The sequence below is a fragment of the Geotrypetes seraphini genome, chromosome 18 (genome assembly GCF_902459505.1).
Source record: "Geotrypetes seraphini chromosome 18, aGeoSer1.1, whole genome shotgun sequence".
Classification (NCBI taxonomy): domain Eukaryota; kingdom Metazoa; phylum Chordata; class Amphibia; order Gymnophiona; family Dermophiidae; genus Geotrypetes; species Geotrypetes seraphini.
The window spans coordinates 20,630,187-20,642,615 of record NC_047101.1 but is presented as its reverse complement, the minus strand read 5'-3'; the positions used below and the strand labels follow the sequence as shown (position 1 = coordinate 20,642,615).

The window sequence follows — 12,429 nt, the reverse complement described above, 5'->3', positions numbered from 1 at the left end:
AAAATTTGCATAAAATTATTATATTGCAAGTAAACACGATTTATTTTTCTACTTCATATTTGCCTTCTCACTCTTTCCATAACCAATTTAAATTGTTCTCTATTTTATAGCATAGTAGATCATGGCAGAAAAAGATTAATTGGTTTCAAATATAGATTGTTGTATTTCTAAGTTTCAGTCATGAGCAATGTCCATTCAAATGAAACTGAATGTCGCTAAAACTAAATTATTATGGGTTGGGCCAAAGTTAGAAATTCTTCCTCCTTTTGTTACATAGAAATCAGGTATCTCACTACACATTTAGTTTTCTTCTAGAGTTCTGGAAATTATCCAGGACTCATCACTTCTGTGAACAGATAAATTTGTTAGTGAAAAAGTTCTCTTTCAGTCTGCGGATAGCATAGCTGGTTTTAAGAAAGGTTTGGACAAGTTCCTGGAGGAAATGTCCATAGTCTGTTATTCAGAAAGACAACGGAGAAGCAACTGCTTGCCCTGTATCAGTAGAATGGAATATTGCTACATCTTGGGTTTTGGCCAGGTACTAGTGACCTGGATTGGCCACCGTGAGAACGGGCTACTGGGCTTGATGGACCATTGGTCTAACCAAGTAAGGCTATTCTGTTGTTCTAAAAAAATTAGATCACTATTCTATCAGGAGCATTTCTCATTGTTGGTGCAGTCCATTGTGCTTGCTTAATTGGACTATTGTAATTCTGTGTATCTGGGTATCAAGCAAGGCAGTTTGCAACGTCTTCAGTTGTTACAAAACACGGTGGCAAAATTTATTTTCAGGAAACAAAAGTTTGATCATGTTTCTCCTTTGCTTAGGAAGCTTCATTGGCTTCTTGTTCATTTTATGATCCAATTTAAATGCAAAAGCATTATTTTCAAACTTCTTTATGGAATATTTGAGCCTTTGATTCCTTTATACTGGAATGCTCACAGATCCCGCTATTTGAGGAACACACAGAAGTACAAATTATTGTTTCCCTCTTTCAAGGGAATTAAATCAGCTGGGAAACTTTGTCAGTCCTATGCTTTCAAGTTGGTAGAGATTTGGAATGGACTTTCTGGATCTATTAGAACCTTAAAAATCCTGCTATTCTCACAATACCTAAATAGTTTACCTGCAGAATCTACTAATCGCTAACATTACAAGATCTACTTTTATGATAGACTAAATTAATTTCTACTATCCTTACTTCTCCTTATTTTATGTATATTCTGGTCTCCTAACTACTTGTAAACCGAGTCGAGCTCCAATGAGAGATGACCCGGTATATAAACTGAAGACTAGATTAGATTAAAAGAAAAAAACTGTATGACAACTTCCTAGCCACTCGAGCATCAAAACTCGACCCACAACTCTTCAACCTATTGACCACGACCACAGACTACAAAATTTTCAAAAAAGAAATAAAAACCCTTCTATTCATAAAACACATAAAACCAAACTAACACAATCAGAAATGTCTCAAGCATCACCTGCAACTATTACATATGAACTTCTAATATCTTGACAACTCAGATGTAATCCTTAACAACTCAAAGAAATGTACAAACTACTCCCTAAATACTTCTAATCACCGGATAAACCATTTTGTAATCCGCCTTGAACCGCAAGGTAATGGTGGAATAGAAATCCGTAATGTAATGTAGATTAGACCCAGCCACTCTGTCCAATGAATTCTAGATATATCTCAGTTTCCAACCATGGAAGCTTGACCACTTGTAGGCATCACTCTTTGTTCAAGTCACTTTATTGTTCTTTTCCTCAGTGGTTCCCTACCATCCGGATAAGGACATATCATCTCCACCTACATGTCTTGACATTAAATTTTATAATCTAAACAGCTGCCATAACCAGTAAAGCTATAACACTGTGTCCAGTGGTGTAGTAATGGGGAGGTGGTCTGCCCCAGGCGCCATGTTGATAGGGGTGCCAGTACCCCATCTCCTCTGCATCCCCCCTCTTCTCACTCCTCCCCTTGCCACACGTGTACCCCCTTCCCTTCCCCCTTATCTCTACTTGAAGTTGTTGCTCGTGGCGGTCAACACTATGCTCCTTGTGACTCCATCGGCTCTGCTGCTGACATCACTTCTGGGTGCCACACATAGGAAGTGATGTCAGAGGGAGAGCCGACAGGTTGCGAGGAGCACGTGGTTGACTCTCGTGAACAACAACTTCAACTAGAAATACAGGGAAAAGGTAGTGAGATGCAAGTGGCAGGGGAGATTGGAAAAGGAGCGGGGGTGGCGGAGACGAGTACGGTGGAGGGTCGCCACAGCCCCGAGCGCCTCTCACCCTCGCTAAGCCACTGATGTGTCTTTATGGTTCTGGGCCACCCCACCAACTGATGCTCGCAATTAACTTCAAGGCTTAATTATAGGTAGGTGCATAGGCTTAATAGAGAATGAAATCTATGTTTCCAAGTTTATTAAAATTTGATATTCCGCTTATAATAGCAGTCTAAGCGGTGTACAAGGTTATAATATAAAAAGTTTAAAATTTCAGGGGATAAAAACAAAATCATATGACGTGACATGAAGTACAGGAACGAGAGGAAAAAGTGGGTGGAACTACAATTGTAAATAGAGTAGAATACATAAAAAGGGGGTACATTAGGGAGGGGTTGTTATGCTCTTCCTTTTTGAGAATCATTAGAAGCGGGGAAGTCATAGGTTGTACGCGCCCTTAAATAGGAAGGTTTTTAAGTTTCCTTTGAATTTTCCAAGATTAGTCTCTTCCCTCAGATAAAGTGTGAGTGTGTTCCAAAGCGTAGGGGCTGTGCCTGAAAATATTCGCTTCCTAGTGGTATCGTAAAAAAAAAAAAAAATGTCTTACTGAGGTATCTGGGGATTTCACAATACAGGAAAGTTTGCAATAGTATCAAATACATAGCAACATTGGGCCTGATGTTCAAAGAGAACAGTGCAAAATATGCAGGTTTAACTGTGCTTCACTCTCAAAATTAATCCAATCCTTGCCGCCCCCCCCCCTGTATAACCTGCGATGTCACTTGGCCTCACCAATACCTGTGGCGGTATTGCACACAAGTATCTTCCATCCATCAATTACTATATTACATTACATTACTGTTGCAGTTCTGGGCGGATTACTCCATGCAAAACTCCTGATTATTTTTAGTGATATGTAAAAAAAAAAAATCTCGATTTTATTTGATGTATTTGTGGTCCATTTTATGTGTAGAAGACACTCACAGAGACACTAAGGTGATTATCTCTTGTCTAGCCTCTTCTATAAAAACATGAAAAGTTATTTCGGCTACAAGTAAGAACACAATTTTTCCCTTCAGTGCTTTTTTGTATGCCATCTGAATAACTCTTTGTATGAATCTTACTCAGTTCCTGCTCTGAATATAAGAAAAACAGGAACAGAGGGGAAATGACTGCTCTGGACTTTTAGTTCTAACAGCTTTCTCCCAATGGGTAGCTTAGTGTGAGGCTTGTAGTAAACAACTAAACTTGAGTAATTCATCAGCAAAATAAAAGATCAAAAACCCGTTCAATAAAATGCCCACTTCTTAAGTGAACAGGCATCTTTTTTGCCAATACAGATTCCATCAAGGACCCCAGGTTGTAAGTTAAGCCATTATGGAATCGCATCATTTTCTATAATTCTTCTTAGAAATATTCATTGGAATAGTGCTTGTCTTAGAATTAAATATATTACATCTCTAGTGGGTCTAGAATACAACAATGCATTACAGCAAGATAGCTCCAAGTAATTCGGTAATCTTTAAGAAGTCAAAATTATGCGTCTAAATATAGCTATTGTATGAGATCATAATGGTAAAGACAATAAGGGGCTTGTTTACAAAAAAAAAAAAGTCCCAAAAGTGGTAGAAAGTGCCAGATGGATGGGGGGGGGGGTGTCTTTCAGCAGGAAGGATTGGGCATCCCTCCTGCCTCGTTCATTTAGGGGGGAGGGGGAGATTGGCGGCCGCAGCTGCTATACTTATTGCGGCTGGGAGCACCCTTGCCGCGATTAAGTATAGCAGCCGCGTCTACTTACAATGTAGTCAAGCATTTTGCTGGGCTACATTGTAAGAGTCTCCCGCTCTACTAGGGAGATGCGTAGGGCCGCCTAGTTTCGCCTAAGGCTGCCTACAATCGGGACGCAGTTTACAGAAGCCCTTAAAAATGAGTTAATTTGAACATTTTACTTAATTGACCCATTTGTAGCCTTTACAGATTAAAGTTGAGACCTTCTCTTCTTGCTAATGTACAGTGAATTGTTAAAATGTTCAGAAAGAGAGAAAGTATATTGAAGGCAAAAGCAGCAAGAGACTGTTTTTTTTCTTTACTTCCTTATTAAAGCAAGTTGTCTTCCCTGTTTGCTTTTTGTTCTTCAGATATATATTTTTCTTTTGTTTATTCTTTAATGCTCTGGCATTGAGGTTAGGATAAGGAGATAATTAAACCTTGTGAGACCTGATGAATGGAGACTTATACTTATGAAGTCTGCAATCCAGAAGTGAATAAGAGCGAAAATTAAAACTACCCATTTAACCAGTATCATCTGATTAGTGAAAAACAAGCCACTTCACTATCCTTTGTCAGAGGTTGATGAAGATCAATTGAGCTTGTCAAACAGAGAATAAGTAACGTGGGAGTTTAGAGCCCATTCTAATGAGCCACGGGCAGCATGGGATGGCAGCCATATGCTAAAGGCTCCTTTTTCATCTGATTTCTATTGGTTTTGTGATAAGAAAGGCTGCCTTTCTGACAAGTAAACTTGGCTTTTGTAAACCTTCTCTGAGGTCTGAAATATGCAGTGTGGAGCAAACATTTTTATCAAATTCTTATTAATATTTTTATGATTATCTGTTTATGTGGTTTTATCAGTAGGAATTTAGGTTTGTGAATTCACATTTATTATTCTAGGGATTTTTAAAGAACATAAGAGTAGCCTTACCTGGGTCAGTCCAATGGTTCATCAAGCCGAATAGCCTGTTCTCACGGTGGCCAATCCAGGTCAGTAGTATCTGGCCAAAACCCGAGGAGTAGCAACATTCCATGCTACCGATACAGGGCAAGCAGTGGTTTCCTATGTCTTTCTCAATAACAGACTATGGACTATGATCTCTATTTTTGAGTTTTTGTTTGTGAGTGTATATTGTTCACGGTTTTGCCCTTTAATCTGGGGTTTAACGGTCAGCAGATCTTGTTTATGGTGCTACTCATTGAGTATGAACCAGTCACGCGGTATTATTTGGATCCCTTTTGAGACGTAGTGTTACATTGATGACATTAGTGGGGAGTGTCCTGTGCAACGCCCACTTGGGTATTCAAATTTGCAGAATGACCGCACAAATTCAACATGGCATCATAGCCGTTCATAAAAGCACGGTGAACTATTTGTAAGGTAGTTTGTTGTCCTTTCTTTCATGGAAATGTGCATGGTTGCTGTCTTGAACTATAGTGTCGATCTGGTCATCGTGGAAATCTGTTAATTGTATTAGCAGTATATGAGGTATGATGCTGCAGTCAGCATTATTATAATGTTTGTTTTTTTTTGCAGTTTTGGCAATGTGGACAAAGTTCCCCCGATGAAGATCTGTTTGAAACACATACATGAGAGACAGCGTTGTGAGTCTGTTAAAATTCACCAGCGCTGGAAGTTGTGTTCATCACGAAAGGTAAGTGTTGCTGATATTTAATTTTTTTGCACTTGCTGATATGATATTTTATATCAAATAAATAGAGACACATCTCGGTGTTCGAGCTGATATATTTTTTGATGCGGGTATATTTACAGATGTGATGCTTATAGTTTGAAAGATAAGGAAAAGTTTATAGCAATTGGTAAGGGGTATTACTTTGTGTTATTTGTGAGGGTAGGTGGTGTGTGTATATATGATTAAAGCTATAATCCCAGGACAGGGATCTGAAATAACATATATGTTATAAGAGATCCTATGATCTGATTTCATCAGCCTTATGATATACCCACTTCCTCGAATTGATTATATTCAGTGAGATTTTTTGAATATGAAATTAGTGAATTACTCGTATATGGTGTGTGTTAATTACATAAATTGATTCTTTAGTCACATGTAGTGACGTTGGATATTGACAGTTAGTTATACAATAATTATCTCTTTTCCCTATGTTTCTATACTGAGTTATTGTGACAAGTAAAAGCGTGACGCTGAACCATCCAGTTTTAAACAGATGGTCAAATGACACCACAACAGAACAGAGCTACAAATGAGAATATATGAGCATGTTGGAGGGGCAGAGGGACATAGAATGATAGATCTAATCTAATCCAGGATTTATGAGTCACATTGTGCTTGAAGAGGTTCAAGGTGATTTACGGAACAAATCTGGCAATACAGTTTAGTGCAAAGTAACAAAGTGGAAGAGATGCGTTATAGAACCAAGCGATTCTATGAAGGGAAGATTGTTATGTTTACAATTGTTGTACAGTTGGGTTGGCTGACAGACTTGGGGCTCCTTTTACTAAGGTGTGCTAGCATTTTTAGCGCACGCACAAGATTAGCGCGTGCTAGCCGAAAAATTACCGTCTGCTTAAAAGGAGGCGGTAGCGGCTAGCGCATGCGGCGGTGATGGGACTAAATTGTGCGAGACAACGGCGCACTGACAACTGAGCGCAAGGTTGATGGCGCGCCGAAGAAAAGCACTATTTTAAAGGGCTCCGACAGGAGGTGTGGGGGGGGAACCCCCCATTTTACTTAACAGACATTGCGCTGGCGTTGTAGGGGGGTTTGGGGGGTTGTAACCCCCCACATTATACTTAAAACTGAACTTTTTCCCTAAAAAACAGGCAAAAAGTTCGGTTTCAAGTATAATGAGGGGGGTTACAACCCCCCACAACGCCAGCGCGATGTCTGTTAAGGCCTTGTAAAGGTTATTGGTGAGACCCCACTTGGAATATTGTGTTCAGTTTGGGAGATCTTATCTGGTCAACAATATACGAAGACTTAAAGCGGTCTAGAGGAAAGCAATGAAAATGGTAGGAATTTTGCACCAAAACAAGTACAAGAAGAGACTAGAAGACCTCAACATGTATGCTCTAGAGGAGAGGAGGGACAAGGTGATATGATATAGACATTTAAATATTTGAAATGTATTAATATAGGTCCAAATCTTTTCTAGAGAAGGGAAATTGATAAAACTAGAGGACATAAATTGAGGATGAGGGATGGTAAACTTAAGAGTAACGTTAGGAAATTGTTTTTCACAGAGAGGGTGCTGGTGCTGGTGCGGAGGCTACATCAAAGTAAGAAGAGGGTTCGGTTGGGTTGGGGGGACCTCAGGTCGCGGCAGGAGGGTGCCGATGGCGACAGGAGGGTGCCGGATCGCAGGTGGGAGGGTGCCGGTTCGGGGGTGGGGGTGGGGGGCGCTCGCAAATCGAGGCGCGCTCGGTTTACGAGGCACCAAGTTTGCAAATGTTTTGCTCGTCTTGCAAAACACTCGCAAACTGGTGCACTTGTAAACCAAGGTACAACTGTATTCTCCTTGTGACTATGGGGTCCTTTTCACTAAGGCACGCTATCCCATTTAGTGCACGCTAAATGCTAAGGCGCCCATTATATTCTATGGGTGCCTTAGCATTTAGGGTGTTTTAATCTTTAGCATGCACTATATCTATTATTGTGCGCTAAATCGATTAGTACGTGCTAAATCGGTTAGCACGCCTTAGTAAAAGGACCCCTATAACTCAAAAATGTGTTTTTTTTCTTGACCAAACATATCATCGGTGGCTAATTTGTTTCCACGTCCTTCCTTCCTGATCATGGCATTATTTCCATAAACTTATTATTTTTTTATGACTGCAGGCTATAATGCTTTATAAGATTTATAAGACTGTGAAAATAATATAGCAAAATCCTATTTATAAACATTACCAACAGACTTTCTGTGGTTGATAAATTTCTTGTTTTTTTTATGTTCTGCATTGTACCTTAATCATCAGCATTCTCACTCAACTGGAGATGATAATATATAATTCTCTTATAAAATCATAGGTAATGTTGTTTCCAAGATCTCATGAAGGCAACCATGTTTTCTGACTGTTGTGATTTATAAAAACATAAAGTCTCATTCATGTGAATAAAGGCACACGGTAGAGATGGCATGAAACATCATTAGTGTATTTCAAATAGTCCATTGGAAGCAGGAAATTAAAAAAAAAAAAAAGTGAAAAAGAATGAAACCAATTTGCAGGTAAACATTTGTTATAGAAAGAAAAAGTGAAAGGTTCTTAAAAGCAAGATAACTTACCGTGAAACCCTGCAGAGCATCAGAGCCAAAAATGGTAGCAAGTTCAGCTTGTTACTATCAGGAAATAAAGGAAAGTTTATGAAAATCAGGTATTCAACAGTTCTTGACATAGTTTAGCTGAACAGTACAAATTAGAGAATGATACGGGGACAAATTTTTCCCTGTCCCCATGGGAACTCATTTTCCTGTCTCATCCCCGCAAGTTCTTTTCATGTCCCTGCCAAATTCCTGCAAGCTTTGTCTTCATCTGTACAAGCCTCATAAGTAGCAACATTCTAGAGCTCAGATTGTGATGTCATAAAGCCTCATTCCACCAATGCCTAAGCTCCATCCTCATCTGCACAAGCCTCAAACACTTTCCAATCATAAGTAGCAACATTCTAGAGCTCAGATTGTGATGTCATAATGCCTCATTCCACCAATGCCTAAGCTCCGTCCTCATCTGCACAAGCCTCAAACACTTTCCAATCATAAGTAGCAACATTCTAGAGCTCAGATTGTGATGTCATAATGCCTCATTCCACCAATGCCTAAGCTCCGTCCTCATCTGCACAAGCCTCAAACACTTTCAAATCATAAGTAGCAACATTCTAGAGCTCAGATTGTGATTTCATAATGCCTCATTCCACCAATGCCTAAGCTCCGTCCTCATCTGCGCAAGTCTCAAACACTTTAAAATCATAAGCGTTTGAGGCTTGTGCAGTTAAGGCAGAACTTACAGGAATGGAACAGGGATAGCGGCACCTGAAATATAGGCCTTTAAAACCTTCGCCATCATTTCATGTCGCTAAGTTTTTACATAGGCACTGCTAGCTGCGGTTCTTTAAATGGTGCCTAAGCGTGATTGACACATGACTGGCACCTTTTTTTAGGCGCCAGCTGATGTAGGCATTGTTTATAGACTCAGCCCCATAAGTTTTAAATTGTCATGCTTCATTTTACAAATTATTAATGGAGAAGTGCCCATGCATTTAGTAGATCTGATATCTATTTCATCATTTAAGGAAAATTTTCGATCCAAGGATCATTTTGTATTAAACTTCCTTTCATGTAAGGGTAGTCATTATAGAGAATATTAGATAGTTCATTTCCTTTTCCAGCAGCTCAGTATTGGAATGTGATTACGCTATTTGCTAAACAACTACCGGTACCTACTTATTCTCTGTTCCAAACTCTTTTCTTTTTCAAAACCATTTGAATTAAATTTGTTTCTCCATTGGATTGTAATATGTGGATCTTATTGTTGGCTACTTTGAATCAAAGATTTGGGATTGGACAGCCTATGATCCTTTCAAAATCTATTCAGATCTTACTGTACCTATGTATAGATAAGGGCTATTGGTGTGTACAGTTAAGTCTAGTAGGTTTGGGTGGATTTTGGAGGGCTCACCATACAATATAAGGGTGTTCTGGAGAGATGTGCACCTGGAATTTTTTATTTGAAGTTCACTGCAGTGCCCAATTTCTCTGTGGCCAGTCTACTAAAAATGCTGGCCCCCTTCTACATCCCAATGGTTTGTTTTGTGCGATTTTGTTTTGGACATTTCTTTTTTTTTTTTTTTGTAAAAATGGTTCAAAAAGACACATATTTGAGAAATGGCTATTTTTGAAACAAAAAGATGGATGCCTTCCTGTTTTGAATATGGTCTTATTCACTTCTGGATTTCTGTGCTGTTCCACAAAGGGCCTGATTCTATAAACAGCGCTGAATTTTGGGTTGCCAGATTTCCTCTTTGAATAAAAGAGGACACCTGACCCTGCCCTACTCTGCCCCAGCTCCACCCCATTCCGACCCCACCCCCACACAAACCTCCCCGAGCTCGAAGGCCGCATTTGGAAGCCTCCGTGCATGCGCGGACATCAACGCCATGACATCACACACATGTGCGTATGACTTCATCATGGTGATGGCCACACATGTGCATAGGCTTAAAGACACGGCCTCTAAGCTCAGGATTTCCAAGACCCGGACAAATTTCGGGGTTTTGGAAATCCCTCCGTGTGCCCAGACAGTCCTCTAAAAAGAGGACATATCCGGGTTTTACTGGACATATGGTAACCCTAGCCTAACTGTGCCTAACTTCTACAGTAGATGCTGGTCAATATAATTGTCAATTAACTGCTAGGTATCATTTATAGAATCACACCTAGCAGAACCTAAGCAGACTTAGTCATCACTAGGTATTGTATAGGTAAGCACTGGTATATTAGGCCAAGTTTTACCTGTCCTAATTTCCAGGCAACTAATTCAAGTGCCTAGTGATGCCAAGTGCTTAGTGATGCCATCAATAGCATGCAGGACAATTGCACCCTGACAACTCCGCACAGACAAGTGCGCGCATGAAGGGAGCGGAATTGTTGGGACACAATTGTAAGTGTAGTGTGTGTGTTGTTGCGGCAATCTTCAAATTCAGAGCGCGCTGACATTGAACAACCCCTGAGCGCGTCATTGTAAAAGTTCCCCCCACCCCCCTCAGAGCGCAAACCCCCCTTTCTCTTCCCCCTTCTACACATAAGTTCATGTAATCCTTTGTCTTCTTCTCTACCCACTATTTTAAGTTCTTGTAAACCGTGTCGAGCTCCATTCTCATGGAGATGATGCGGTATATAAACTTAAGGTTTAGATTAGATTAGATTAGATACAGCGACAGGGTGAGTTGTAAGTGCTCAGAGTGCGATGTTGGAAGTATAGTGGAGGGGTTCCCCCACCCCCCCTCCCCTCAATGAGAGCACGAGTGTAGTGGGGGGGTTCCCTCCACACCCTCAAAGTGCAAACATGGGGGTTCCCCCCCACACTCCCTCAGAGCACAAATAGGACAGCATAGGGTGGCGTGCATTAGTCCTGCATTAGTCAAATATCGGGGCGGAATTGTCAGTGCACCAATGTCACCCCTATTCTCTGCCACCCTAACCATGCCTACTTTTGAGGTAGGCATGAATAGGCTCAATAGGCATTGGAATCACTACCAGAACCAAAGAAGTTATCTTGCCACTATATCGGGCGATGGTGCGCCCGCATCTGGAGTACTGTACCTTAAGAAGGATATGGCGACACTCGAGAGAGTCCCAAGAAGAGCAACGAAAATGATAAAGGGCATGGAAAACCGAGAGGCTGGAGAAACTGGCTCTTTTCCCTGGAATAACATAGACTTAGAGGGGACATGATAGAAACTTACAAGATCATAAAAGGTATAGAGAGAGACAGATTCTTCAGACTGGCTGGGGAAACAAGAACAAGAGGGCAATCAAGAAAATTGAAGGGAGATAGATTGAGAACGAATGCTAGGAAGTTCTTCTTCACTCAGAGGGTGGTGGATACCTGGAATGCGCTTCCGGAGGAGGTGGTAGAGCAGAGTACGATTTTGGGTTTCAAGAAGGTGTTGAACAAGTTCCTGAAGGAAAAGGGGATTGAAGGATATAGTTAAAGGGGTACTACACAGGACAAAATGTCTTCAATAATGGATCATTTACAGGTCACTGACCTGGGGGGGCCGCCGCGAGAGCGGACTGCTGGGCACGATGGACCTGTGGTCTGACTCAGCAGAGGCGATGCTTATGTTCTTATGAGGGTGCCTTGACTTAGGCGTTGCTAGGAGCCACACGGATATCCTCACTCAATCCAAAATGATTTAAAAAAAAAAAAATAGATTTTTAATGGTGTGGTCAATTACCATATCATCTAACACATTAAAAATCAATTTAGTTATGCACAAGTTTTCATTAGACGTCGCTAGGCATCTGCGATTAGGGCGCCTAGTGAAACATAGAAACATAGAAAGATGACGGCAGATAAGGGCTATATAGCCCATCAAGTCTGCCCACACTATTTACTCACCCTCTTAAGTCTTCTGACCCCTTAAAGTATAATTGTAATTATACTGTCACTCTACTGACCCGCTCATTCAAGTCCTAGTGACCCTATCCCTTGGCATGACCTCGTAGGGATCCCGCATGGGTATCCCATTTGTTCTTGAAGTCAGGGATGCTGCGTGCCTCGACCACCTGCACTGGAAGCTTGTTCCAGTGCTCGATCACTCTCTCCGTGAAGAAGCATTTCCTGGCGTCTCCACAAAACTTCCCTCCCCTGAGTTTGAGCGGATGTCCTCTTGTGGTCGAGGGTCCCCTGAGAAGAAAGATATCATCTTCCACCTCGAC

General features: G+C 40.8%; 1 protein-coding gene across 9 annotated transcripts in view; it reads left to right on the top strand.

Annotated features, from left to right (window-relative positions):
* Window positions 1-12,429, top strand: part of GRIA1 (glutamate ionotropic receptor AMPA type subunit 1) — an 843,377-nt gene that overhangs the window by 29,053 nt on the left and 801,895 nt on the right. For all 9 annotated transcript variants that reach the window (XM_033927803.1, XM_033927802.1, XM_033927807.1 and 6 more), the window contains exon 2: window positions 5,546-5,663. The gene's annotated coding sequence lies outside the window, so the exon portion shown is untranslated. The remainder of the gene's footprint in view (window positions 1-5,545; window positions 5,664-12,429) is intronic.